Source organism: Ailuropoda melanoleuca, chromosome 11 (genome assembly GCF_002007445.2).
Source record: "Ailuropoda melanoleuca isolate Jingjing chromosome 11, ASM200744v2, whole genome shotgun sequence".
NCBI lineage: Eukaryota > Metazoa > Chordata > Mammalia > Carnivora > Ursidae > Ailuropoda > Ailuropoda melanoleuca.
This window is the reverse complement of record NC_048228.1, coordinates 37,359,228-37,372,521: the sequence shown is the minus strand read 5'-3', so window position 1 is coordinate 37,372,521 and position 13,294 is coordinate 37,359,228. Positions and strand designations below refer to the sequence as shown.

The window sequence follows — 13,294 nt, the reverse complement described above, 5'->3', positions numbered from 1 at the left end:
CTGACCTCAAATTTATCCGTTGACTACCTAATATATGTCAGGTCCTATGCTAATATGCAAAACCAAATTCATGGTGTTTATTTATATGATTCTTACTAAAACCAGACAAGACTCTAGGTGCTTTACAAATATAATTCATTTAATCGATTTACAGGTGAGAAAATGAGACAGAGAGAGATTAAGTTGTCCAAGATCACCAATGTATTGGGAGGTAGAGACAAGATAAAAACCCATGTGTCCCTAATTGCAATACTGTGTTTCTTGTCTATGAAACAGGAACCTGAAAGATATTACTCAAAATAGTTTAAAGTCTCAAAATAGGATGCAAATGAAATCTAAATTAAACTTGCTACAAAACAATTGTACATTGTATGTGAGAAAGAGATTTGGGAAGGTAAAGAAAAAAACTTTTTAAAAGAAATTTTAAAAATTAAAATGAAGATAATTGAAAAAAACAGTATGATTAAAAATAGTCTAGATAGGAGAAGTATTCAAAAGCATCATGATGGAAGTAAAATACTACCTATTAATGTTATCTTAAAGATACATATTCAGGGGACTTGGTGAATTCATTGGCCTGTCCCTTTCTTTAAAAGCAAAAACAGTTTCATGATTTTGTTTTAATTAAATCTTTTGTATTGGAATGAAATGGAATGCCTGTTTGTTCTCAAAGCATTTATGTGAGTTTCCTGACATCTCTTTTCCTTGTAGTCCTTAAAGAGGCTGTGATATTCATGAAAGAATATGAGCTCATACAAACATGATCAAGACCTTGGTATTACAAAGGAGTGTGTTCAACTTAGAAGCACTTGGAAAAGGAAGCAGTTGCAAGATTAAAAACAAAGAGCAAGGGTAGTTGAGCAATAATATGTTTATATTTTCATGTATACAATTTGTCAGATTCACATGGGCATGGACTTCAAAATTAATTCAGTTCACAGCAAGATTAAGGTCTAGAATTGCTGTGGATGTATACCTGAATGCTTATGACCTCAGATCTTTTATACTGTTACTTTTAATCACCTTGGGGAGCTTACATTCATCTTAAAAATAACAGTACACTGAGTAAGCTTAAAGAGTTTGAAAAATATGCAGTAGAAAACCTTGGAGGAAAAGAGGTCAATAATTACCCAACAGCCTAACACACTGTTCTCTCTATTAATCACCACTCCTCCCCCCCAGTGTACACATACACCCCCATGCATGAGCTGGGGAAAGAAAAATAGAGTTTTTCCTACCTTGCTGGAATTAATCATACAAGGAATAACTACTAATTGTATAGATTTTGTGATAGAGCTTACATTAATCCTTTCAACCATTCCATAAGGGGATAACTGCCAGTATCTCACTGTGTAGATGAAGCAACCAAGCCTTGGAGATAAGACTCCACTATGTGATTTCAAACATGTGCTCTAAACTGTTATACTATGGCAGTGGGTCCCTTGCTAAAAACCAGCGTTCAAAACTGTTGTTGTTCATGGTCCTACTTCATGGTTCATGCTTTGAATCATTTTATGGCATTGTCCAAAAGACTCTCAAGCGACACCTTGTCAAGTGTTGCTCAATGTTAGAACCAATTACCTGAGTAGTTTTAAAAAATCCCCATGCCTGCATCCACACCCTGTACCAGTTCAATCACAATCACTGGAAATGGTACTCAGGCATACACATTTGTATTTTGTCATTTTCCAGATGACTTGAAATATAGACAGACTTGAGAACTGGTATTCTGGGTAGCTTGCTCCCTACCATTAGTGGTTACATTGTCTTTACATCCCATCCACATCCAGTCTCTACCCAAACATTTCTGTTAATAGCTCTGTCAATAGGGGCGCCTGGGTAGCGCCATCGTTAAGCGTCTGCCTTCGGCTCAGGGCGTGATCCCAGCGTTATGGGATCGAGCCCCACATCCGGCTCCTCCGCTGGGAACCTGCTTCTTCCTCTCTCATTCCCCGGGCTTGTGTTCCCTCTCTTGCTGGCTGTCTATCTCTGTCAAATAAATAAATAATCTTTTAAAAAAAATAGCTCTGTCAATAAAATTCTTAGGTTAATTCAAAATTCTTCCACCTTTGATGCTAGTCCTGCCTTGTTGGTATAATACATTTTTTTATCTGTTTATAGTCCCCTGAGTTTTCTCTTCTCCAAGATAACCTTTTTATTTCTTTTAATTGCTTGTCTTATGATATGATTTCAAATCTTATGATTTATTCTCTTGGATAAGCTAGTTGTCAGTATGACATCTGGGAAAGAACTTGGGTTCTGGAGTCAAAATATCTTTAGTTTACATTCCATATCTGCTACTAATTAATCTTGTAAACTTGAGCAAGTTACTGAATTTTCTCAGCTTTGCTTCTGCCACAAACAAGGCCACTTCATGTAACTTTTATGAATATAAAATGAGTTATATAGAGTAGGAGTAAAGCTATCAGAAGTTCTGAGCACCAAAAATCGTAATGTCTTATCATGGCTCACTTCAGTCCCCACATAAATAATTCAAATGAAAATAACACTAACTCAGAGCATAAGAACACAGGAACCCAATTCAGTTAGTGTTTTTTTTTTTTTCTCCATTGGTGGCTATGTAAATTTTTTAAATTATTAAACAGGAGGTTTACAATTTGTTAAATGCATATTCTCACTTCTTTCTACTTTTATTTTGCTGCTGTTCCAAAGATATGCATAGCCAGTCCTGACTAATACAGTGCTAGAGTACCTGATTACGGCTGTGCTTAGTAGATTGGAGAGGAGGGCAGACCTGGATGACTTTAAGTATGTCATTTAACCTCTTCTATAAACTCCACTTTCCTGATTTGTAAAATGAAGATAATATTTGCCTGGGAGAATTATTTGAAAATTGTGAAGGTCTCAGGGGTTTAAAATAAATGATGTATAAGAAGTGCTTATAACTGATCAAAACCGATAAATATAATAGAGTGGGTAAGAGCTTGGGCTCTGATGTGGAGCTATTTAGGTTCAAAGCTTAGAGTTTGCTGGCTCTAAAAAATTGGGAAAATTATGTAATATCTGGGTCTCAGTTTCCTTCTTGAAAAATGGGGATAAAAATATCACCTAGTAAGGTTGTTGTAGATTTTAAATAATTAATGCTCTTAAGGTGTTTAATACAAAATAAGGATTCGATTTGTGTTGACTATTATTAAAATGATAATTTGTATGAGACATGCACAATTCTGGCACCTGGTAGGCATTGAAGGTAGAGTGATGTAATTTTCTTTTCTTTTAAGTGAGATACCCATACTTGAACACATTACTGAAATATAGAACAAAATCTGCGTGTTGTAGGTACTCAAAGAATATGTGCTGAAGAATGAACAAGTGGAAATGGTCTGACCACAAAGTATAAAAGGGATTATAATTTTTATAACTTTCTTCATTGTAAGTGCAGATTGATCTGATTAGTGCAACCTCAAAATCGATTTTTATTTCATTCTCTCCAAATGACCTAAATTCCAATTAAATTAAATTTTTTGTTTTAAATTAGAAAGTGTCTTGTAACAGTATGATATTACATTTCAATCCCTGTGACTCAACCTTAAGACACTTATTACCTGAAAAACCAAATGGAGACACTTAATTTCTCATTTTAGCTCAACTTAGTATGGCCTGAATCCCTTTACCTTCAAACTCATCCTCTCTAACCACTATTAACACCTACACCTTTTCCCAAGTCATTTAAGCACTCTGGGCCTTAGCATTATCATCTGTTAAATGGGAATAATGTAGGGACATATGGGTGGGTCAGTCGGTTATGTGTCTGCCTTTAGCTGAGGTCATGATCTCGGGGTCCTGGAATTGAGCCCCTCATTGGGCTCCCCGCTCAGTGAGGAGTCTGCTTCCCCCTCTCCTTCAATCCCCCTCCACTAGTTCTCTCTCTCTCTCTCAAATAAATAAAATCTTTTTAAAAACTGAGAATAATGTTACTTAGCTCATAAAGATTTTTTAAGAAACAAAGGAAGTAGCATATGTGAAAATATCCTGAAATACACAATAAAATACATAGATGACAGTTACATGTATGTGTGTTTGTGTGTGTGTATGTGTGTATATATACACACATACACACACACAAACACACATACATATGTATGTATTATGTATATCTATGAAGAGAAAGAGAATTAAACTTGCTGCTTGCTCAAGCATATCCTGGACAAAAGGCAATCAAAGTAGCTGTGCCTAAAGTTCAGAGACTTGCCTCAATAATTTGAGCATTCTGACAGTGACTATTTTAGAATGTTTCTTTTGCTAGAAATATAATTGGTATGAGAATAAATTGCTTGCATTTTCTCCTTGCAACAGGTCAGAAGAGATTAATTTTAATTATGATATTCTGCACTTACATTTTTATAGCCTATTGCCAAATTTTAAAATTCAAGTTTATTCATTTTATCTGCCTAAGAACTAAAATTATTGATTTTCCTAAATAACGGACCCACATTGTCATAGCTGTTATCCTAGTGCACATCTCTGATAGAGTCCCTTAGCTACCTAACTTTGCTTCTACTTTTCTACTTTATAAGCCAAGATGTCATTTGATTTTTGTCAAAATGGTGCTAAATACTAGGCATTAGAAGATTTGAAAACTAATGTCTAAAAGAAGAGAATAGAAAACTTGGAATAGTTTAGTCTGAAAAGCAAAGCTTGATAGAAAAATAATGATAATGATCATTAAAATTGGAAAACCTTTTTAAAATAAATAAATACTGGAAAAATTCTCCTAGTTCCATTCTACGAGTTTCTCAAAATAAAAGCTACCTTTTTTTTTTTACCTTAATATATATAAAAGAGAGCATGATGATATATTTTTTAAAAGTTTGTGCTGTTTGTCAAAATAAAAGGACCACTGGAGATCCCATCCAACTTGATCCATTTCACAAGAATATTGGCTATTTCCAATAGAGACTATATTTTTAAGTTTAAAAATGTGGACAAATGAAGGAAACAGGGAAATAATTATACTACCATGTACCAAAACCGTAATTATGCTTCCTGCTGACTTTTAACAAACCACCAGGATGAAAAACTAATGATGGGTGAGCAAGAGAGTATCTGGTAATTTTCCTAAAGCACATTTATAATGCATTTTAGAATGTCTTCCTCAGGAGAGCACAAATTATTTTTTATTAACAAAGAACTATAAGGAAAAAGTGCTGCTCTTTTTGTGCTTTTTTTTTTTTTGAGAGAGTTTAAATGTTTCCTACAGTTTTATTATTTTAATACATAATAGAAAAACTAACTTGCACAATAAGTGAGTTGTGATTGTAGTTAACATTATGTAGTTGTAATCTTTCTAGTTTCTCATATTTTAAGGGCATAGAAAATTTTCTCAACAGTAAATGGCTTTGTCTGACTGTTTATCTTAAATCATTCTAAACTAGCTTATCCTTTAATAAATAGAACATTTTCTGAAAAGAATTATCCCACTGTTCTCTCATGCTTAAAATTTCCTTTATTTTTATTTTAAAAAGCATAATCCTCAATATTTTCTCTATGAAACACTCTCACACTGCAATTGAGAGACCCATATTTTATAAAGCATAGTAGACTTTTAAAGTTTTATATTACCATTGTGAGATTTGGAGAGTACTAGAAACAATTCTTAACTAGTTTAATCACACTGTTCATAGAAGTGGCTACTGAGAGTAAAAACTCATGAATAAGAGGGTTAATTCCCAATTCATAAAACATTTTACTGAAATATTAAAAGAAGAATATAATAAGACTACCTGAATGCATATATGGCTAATGTGTGTATTTTTTGTATTCTTTTTCTACATTTATTATTCTTTCTGTTGCTTGGCTAAAAAGACTTAAAATTAGCTTTAAGTGTATGAACTGATATTTCTTGATTTCAATCTTACTAAACCATAAGGAAGAGCTATCAATTGTAATTTACTGACATTTCTTTAGAGATCTCAGCAGAATTTTCAACAGCCATTGACTTCCAGCTTTTCACTCATGAGAAAAATGATAGGCTAACCTGACCTATCAAATAGTAAAATCCAATACTGGTCTTTATCTTTGGAATTTTGATGAATTTATACCTCTTTCAATAAAAAAATTAAATCTAGTGAATATTTTATTGACTATGCAAACAATTGAATTGGAAATTAGACTATTGAATAAACTATGACTTGTATAATCATTAACTGTTGTATATTGCTATATAAAAAATCCCCATTAATCTATCAACACAAGGATCTGAGGTACTGTGAATTAGGGAAATTTTCCAGGTACATGAAGATTATCATATGTGTATCAGAAAATTTTTATAGTACATACTTCTGTCAAACTTTCTATTATCTTTAAAGATGGTTAATGAACATAATTCAACCTTCATATGATCGTGCAGGTCATAGAAGGACACCACAACCTACTCACTGAATTAATTCAAATGCCCATTCCCTCTGAAAAGCCTTGATGCTGATGGCGATAGGCATCTTTCTCATTGTCCTGCTTGCTACTTTTCCTTGAGTTCTTTTCCCTTAAAACTACTAAATTTGGTTGTAATTGTTATCTTAAATATTATTATTATTAGGTGAACCAGTTAAGGTGTTAGGTAAACAGATCAAAGAGGCAAGTGAAAAGAAAGAACAAAACAAAGTTGAAGGTTTTAGAATGTCTTGAAAACACTGAAAAATTTGGAAGAGATTAGTAAATCCATCCAAAAAAATCAACATTCAGGGGCACCTGGGTGGCTCATTCCGTTGAGCATCTGCCTTGGCCTCAGCCTGGGGTTGAGCCCTGCATTGGGCTCTCCGCTCAGCGGGGAGCCTGCTTTTCCCTCTCCCTCTGCCTGCTGCTCCCCCTGCTTGTGCTCTGTCTCTCTCTGTCAAATGAATAAATAAAATCTTTTTAAAAAAATCAACATTCAGATTGCTTTGCAAGCAACTTTAAGCTCTAAAGTTACTTAAGGTGGAATTTGTGGAAGATGTACTGCTGCGTGACTATGAGAGAGAGAGGAAGCTGAGTCACATGTAGAAGATACTGTCACACACAGGAAAGACCTCGGTCCCACATTAAAATATGGTTAAATGCATGAACTTCCATGTGTTTTAGGTTAAAATAAATTGTTTTTTCATGATTCTTGGTTTTATAGACTTTCCCTGGTTGCTGGTCAACTGGTCCTGATTTTGCAGGCAAGAGGGCATTGATTTAACATTTCATTATATGTCGTATCCTAAGGAAGGCTATATTCTTTGGCTATGGAAGAGACTGTGATATAATATTATCTTTGCTGCTTAGGCACCATTGTACTTTCAGGTCCACATCTCTCTCATGCTTCTGAATATTTTGCATGTTTGATTCCAGGTAACTGGAATACCTATAATAGACAAAGTTGGATATAGTTCAAATTTGCCAGTTAAGACATAAACTTTACAGAATGATCTCCTTCCTCCCTGCATCCCACAATCTACTTATTTTTCCATTTTCTCTTTTGGGAAAGCCAGTCTTTTTTTTTTTTTTTTTTTTTTTTTTTAAGATTTTACTTACCCATTTGACAGAGAGAGACAGCCAATGAGAGAGGGAACACTAGCAGGGGGAGCGGGAGAGGAAGAAGCAGGCTCCCAGCGGAGGAGCCCGATGTGGGGCTCGATGTGGGGCTCGATCCCAGAACGCCGGGATCACGCCCCGAGCTGAAGGCAGACGCTCAAGGACTGCGCCACCCAGGCGCCCCGGGATAGCCAGTCTGAATGTTTTTTGGGAAAGTGATAGATTTGAAGGACTAGGTGAATGTAAGCTTGTGGCAAACCTGAGGGTTAAGCAAAGGTTTCTGAATTCTGCCACCATTGGCGTAGCACTAAAGGGTTTTGATGAGTATTTGTATATACCAGGTGTATGTTTTAAAATGATTAAATTAATCTCATGTCTGTGCTTTTTGTTGTTTTGAGTCTTCTTTTTCTCTATCCTTTTTCTGTAAAAAGCATATAGTTCATCATATGAGTACATCTGTGTCAAATAAGAAAAAAAAATAAGTTTAAAGAGAATGCTTATTTCTCTCTCTACAAAAACAATTTCTTAAATAGCCTGTCTCAGTGTTAGCTTATTTTCCCTACATCTGTAGTGTGAAGAGTACTGACATTTAAAAGGTTTTAATTTCTATTGATAATAAATGAGCGCACTGCCAGAGAAGAAGACTGAAATAATTAGAGGGACGTATGTCAAGTCTTCCAGGCCCTCATATTCACACGCGGTGCATGCTGCTGCTTATCGTTGCAAATGTCAACTTTCTTCTTGGTAAGTGTCTTTTGGGAAATGGTTCACTCCATTTCAAAGGCATATAATAAAGGAAAGGGCTTAGGGCAATATTTAAGCAATGAAAGAAACATAGGACATTTATGACTAGCTGGGAGGAACTGATTGCCTTTGGCTGTGCCTTAGGGAATCCCTTGGAAACACAGTAAGTTTGTGATTACTATTATAAGTTAAAATGATTTAAAGCATGCAGAGGAATTTGTGTTTTCCTTATGGGTATATTTCATATTTTTGGTGTGCCTTGAAAGTTCATACTTACCTCCTGTGTTTCTTACTAAAGTACTAGCGGGAGATGTATTATAGAAAATTGTGTAAGGATGACTTTCAAGTGGGTCAATTTAAGAAAAGAAAAAAAATAATTAAAGCAAGGTTTATGTAAAAAAACTTCTGTGTTTTCACATACCTCAATTAAATATCTCTCCTAAAACTAGTCATGTTTTAAAATTAATGATACCAAAATTTGTATTGCAAACGTTTGTTAAATATATATGGTAAATGTATTACTATGTGTGTAACTATGATAAATAGGCAGGAATAGAGGTAGGTAGAAAAGAAGGGCATCAATTTAATTTTCTCAGTGCATTTTCACTGTGGTTTTGTCCTTAAATGTTTAGATCCAGTGGCACTACTTGGGGGCTGAAGGATGTGGTTCATTATTACTATACAGGTTTTCATTTCTGAGTTTTTACCAGGTTGTTGAGAAAATAAAGGAAAGTATTTCACAAATCCCTGTCATTTTTTTCTTGTACTCATCAGAAAACAAAAATCATTTCTGTTTTCCCTTTCTGGTAGTTAAAGATCTAACACCTGGATGTCTGGGTGTCTCTGTTGATTAAAGCTTTGGACTCTTGATTTTGGCTCAGGTCATGACCTCAGGGTTGTGAGATCAAGCTTGGTGTCTGGCTCTGAGCTGGACCTGCAGCCTGCTTCAGAGTCTCCCTCTTCCACTCCTGCTTGTGTGTGTGCTATCTCCCTCTTAAAAAAAAAAAAAATCTGATACCAGATCCTACTCACTTTATCGTCTCAATTTCACTGCACTACCTTCAAATTTAAAACATGGCAGAAAAATTATTCTTGAAATGAGGTCTAAAATGCTAATAGTAGATATTTAGCCCGGTTATCACTATTTTTAGTCATGTAAAGATAACAAACTGGGTACAAAAAGTGCAATCTACATAAAGGCACTTTCATCTTGCAAGTTCTGTGCACTGCTTGGTTTGATTAATGAGCGAGTAATTCTATCTAACTTGAGTCATCCAAGGTGGTAGATCAAGGGCAAGCCTTGGGCAGCGCGATGATCCAACGGGGATTTTAAAATAGATGATATTTTAATATGTTCAATTTGGGTGTTTTAATAAAAGTTTAAATATCAAAGCAAGAATCTAAGTAAGCACTAAACTAATAAGGTTGTTTCTTGTATAATTTAGGTCCTTAAATACATACACCTGAATAGTTTCCAATTTCAAGGAATTGCCAAGTATTTTACAACCTACATGTGAACTATTAACCCATCTCTGTTAATTAGTCCTTGAGGACAGTTCTGAGTGGTATGTATAAACTTGAAATTTTACCCTTACAAGTTTAAATAGAAATTCCACCAAAAAGCATGAAAGAATGTAAGAATATTGATATTTATCAGAAATATTTTGTGTCACTTAAAATCATATTATTTCACTGCTTAAAGTGTTTATATCAACTAAATCCTACTATTTCCACATATGTATACTGTCATAAAGCCAATTTTTCTTTTATTTGTAATCATTCTAGAAGCTGAGCATTCTTCTATAAATGCTAAATCTTAAATCTATTTTCTTGAAAGCTAATTGTTTCTTAAACCACTTCTTTATCAATAGAACTTTAATTATGAGGAACTAAAATAAGGCAATTAAAATAATAATTTTCTAAAAAATTCATACTTCCTTGGTTTCTAATTATGCAATCCTTATGGTTTTATAGCTCTTTAATCTCTTATCTAACAGTTCTAAGATCCAAAACACACAAGCAAATAAAGTCCCCTGAAAACCCAAAGTTTTTCTATGACTGATTTGGTAACCAAATCTGACCTGATCTAAATTAACAAGAAGCTATTTATACTTACTTTAAATCACAGTGGGGTTATCATATTTTTGTTGCAGAAATATTAATGTCTTTCATTACTCTAGCCCTAGACTTAGCTAGAGGTGTTATTTTGCACATCTAAATAATTCTGAATTCTGAAAAACATTTGGCCCAAAGCTTTTGGGTAAAGGGTTATTTAAGAATTTTCTTAGATTCATATTTCCATTCTATGTCTGGCACTGTTTTGCTTTTTGGTCTGTGTGCCTGGGGTCAGTGAATAAGTTCTAAATTCTTATTCAGTTATAGTTGAGATAGTATTTTAACATTTTTATCAGGTAAGACTGGTGTTAGCTCTTTCTCCAACCAGATTGTATATTCCTCTTTTCTATCTCTGTGTTCTGGACTATACCTACAATATGTTTTTTACTAAATGCTTCCAGAGGAGTAGGAAGATATTAAGGAAGTTCATCATTTGTGTGTGTGTGTGCTTTTTAAGGCATTTATTGCCTTTTTTTCATGGGTTTCTAGTTTTCATATTTTTTCCTGTTCCAGAATCTTGTGCTTACTTCAAGTCTTATTTACAACTAAGATGGTTTATAATGAGAACCACCATACCCACATAATCCAGAGAATAGCCTCTAATGGAAATGGGAAAAAATATATCTATCATATGGAGATACCATGTGCTGCAGTGAATTTGGTTGCTTCTAATACAATAATACATATGAAATAAGCAGATGGTGTGCTATAAATATTAGTTAAATAAGTATCACGATATCCATGAACTTTCCTGTCTGTGTAGGAAAAAAAAAAGTATTTCTCTCCTGGATTTAATAAGCTCCTGTAATTAAATTGAATGCTGGCTTTTTCTTTACCAAGCCTTGGATGAATAAGTTCAATACTTTGATTCAGACATATTATTATATTTAATTGTTATTAATTGTTGCTTCAATTTATAGTCTCAAATTAGGGATGGAATTTTAAGTCAACTTTTTAGAGAGCAAATGAGTTAGAAAGATAATTATGTAGATAAACTGGAGAAAATCTAGTCTTAAGTCATCATGTTTACCTAAATATTTTCTCTTACTGGTTCTACACTATTTATGCTACGCAGTTTTCCTAAACCTAATGATTTTTTTTTTTTTTTTAACAATGCTTAGTCTTCTTATGATGGTATCTGGTGATTCATTATCCCAACCCAAGTATCACTTGAAAAAAACTAGTAATAATTGCTCTCCATTGTTCTTAGCTATACAGCTACGTATATATATTCTTAGCTCTCTCTCTCTCTCTCTCTATATATATATATATATATATTCTTAACTATATGCTCTATTATTAATGGTGTATGATAGACCCCTAAGAACAACCACTGCCGAATACTTCCTGTATTCTACCAGTTGACAAAGCTCTACACAAAGATTATAATTCAAATTAATTATTTTTATTTCGGGCACAGATCTCTGTCACAAAATTACATTATATATACTCAAGGAGAAGTTTTTAAATATTAGATAAAAAGGTTTCAGGGAAAAGCAATAGTTTCTCTCTCTCTATATGTATATATATATATTAGTTTATAAAGTCAGGGTCCAATAAAATGAAGACTTTGGAAGTGCACTATCTTGGATTTAGCATTTTGTTAAAAATAATAACTTTGTCCATGTTTGGTCTCTTTGCTGACATTTGAGGGCATTTTTAGTTATAAAAGCTTCTATTGTGGTGTATCCACTTTGTTGTTTTTTGGTTTGTTTGTTTTTGAGGTGCATCCACTTTGGAAGGCAGTTTGGCACTTCCTTATGAAATTAAACATCTGTTTACTATACAATCCAGTAATCACCCTCCTTGATGTTAACCCAGATGAGGTGCAAGCATATTCATATAGAAACCTGCACACAGATATTTATAGTAGCTTTATTCATAATTTCTAAAACTGGGAAGTAGCCACGATGCTCTTTAGTAAGTGAATGGATAGATACACTGTGGTACATCCAGACAATGGAATATTCTTCAGGGCTAAAAAGCAATGGGCTCTCAAGACTTGAAAAGACATAAAGTAAACCTAAACGCTATTACTAAGTGAAAGAAGCCAATCTGAAAAGGCTGCCTACTGTATGATTCTATGACATTCTGGGAAAGGCAAAATTATGACAGTAAAAAGACCAGTGGTTGTTAAGGGTGGGGGTGGAACTAGGCAGGGGTTTTTTAGGACAGTGAGACTACTCTGTTTGGTACTACAGTGGTTGATACATGTCACACATTTGTCCGAATCCATTGAATACACAACAAATGGAGTAAATCCTTAGGTAAACTATGGACTCTGGGGGATAATAATATGTCAGTGCAGGTTTATCAGTTGTAACAAATGTACCACTCTGGTGGGGGTATTGATAATGAGGCTATTCATGTATAGGAGCAACAGGTACGAGGAGTAATTTACAAGATAAGCTTCCTTGTTAGTATACATTTATAGGAACCAAGGCCATAATACTAGCATTTGCTATTCTACTTAGAAGAAAAATTCATTAAATGCCAGCAACAGGGATTATTTTCCATAAAATAATCTCATTTTAATTATTTAACTATCCTTTTAAAAGTGAATAGTTCTTTAAGCTGATTCTCAATTTTTTACATTTTTTAAAAGATTTTATTTATTTGTAGAGAAAGAGAATGAATAGGGGGAGGGACAGGGGAAGAGGGAGGGAATCTCCAGCAGATCCACACTGAACAAAGAGCTTAAGGTGGGGCTCCATCCCACAACCCTGAGATCATGACCTGAGCTGAAATCGAGTCAGATGGACGGTTAACCTAATGAGCCACCCAGGTGCCGTTCTTTAAACTGATTCTAAATTGAATCTAAAGTAACTTAATCATTCTAAAAAGAGTTTTGTCATTAGCAAAAATGGGAATAATAAACAAAAGTAAAAAATCATAACTATCTCCAGGATTTTGTGGAAACAAA

The 13,294-nt window shown here is 34.1% G+C and overlaps 1 protein-coding gene across 2 annotated transcripts in view; it reads left to right on the top strand.

Annotated features, from left to right (window-relative positions):
- CCSER1 (coiled-coil serine rich protein 1) overlaps positions 1-13,294 on the top strand; it is a 1,293,520-nt gene that overhangs the window by 1,007,344 nt on the left and 272,882 nt on the right. The window lies entirely within an intron of this gene.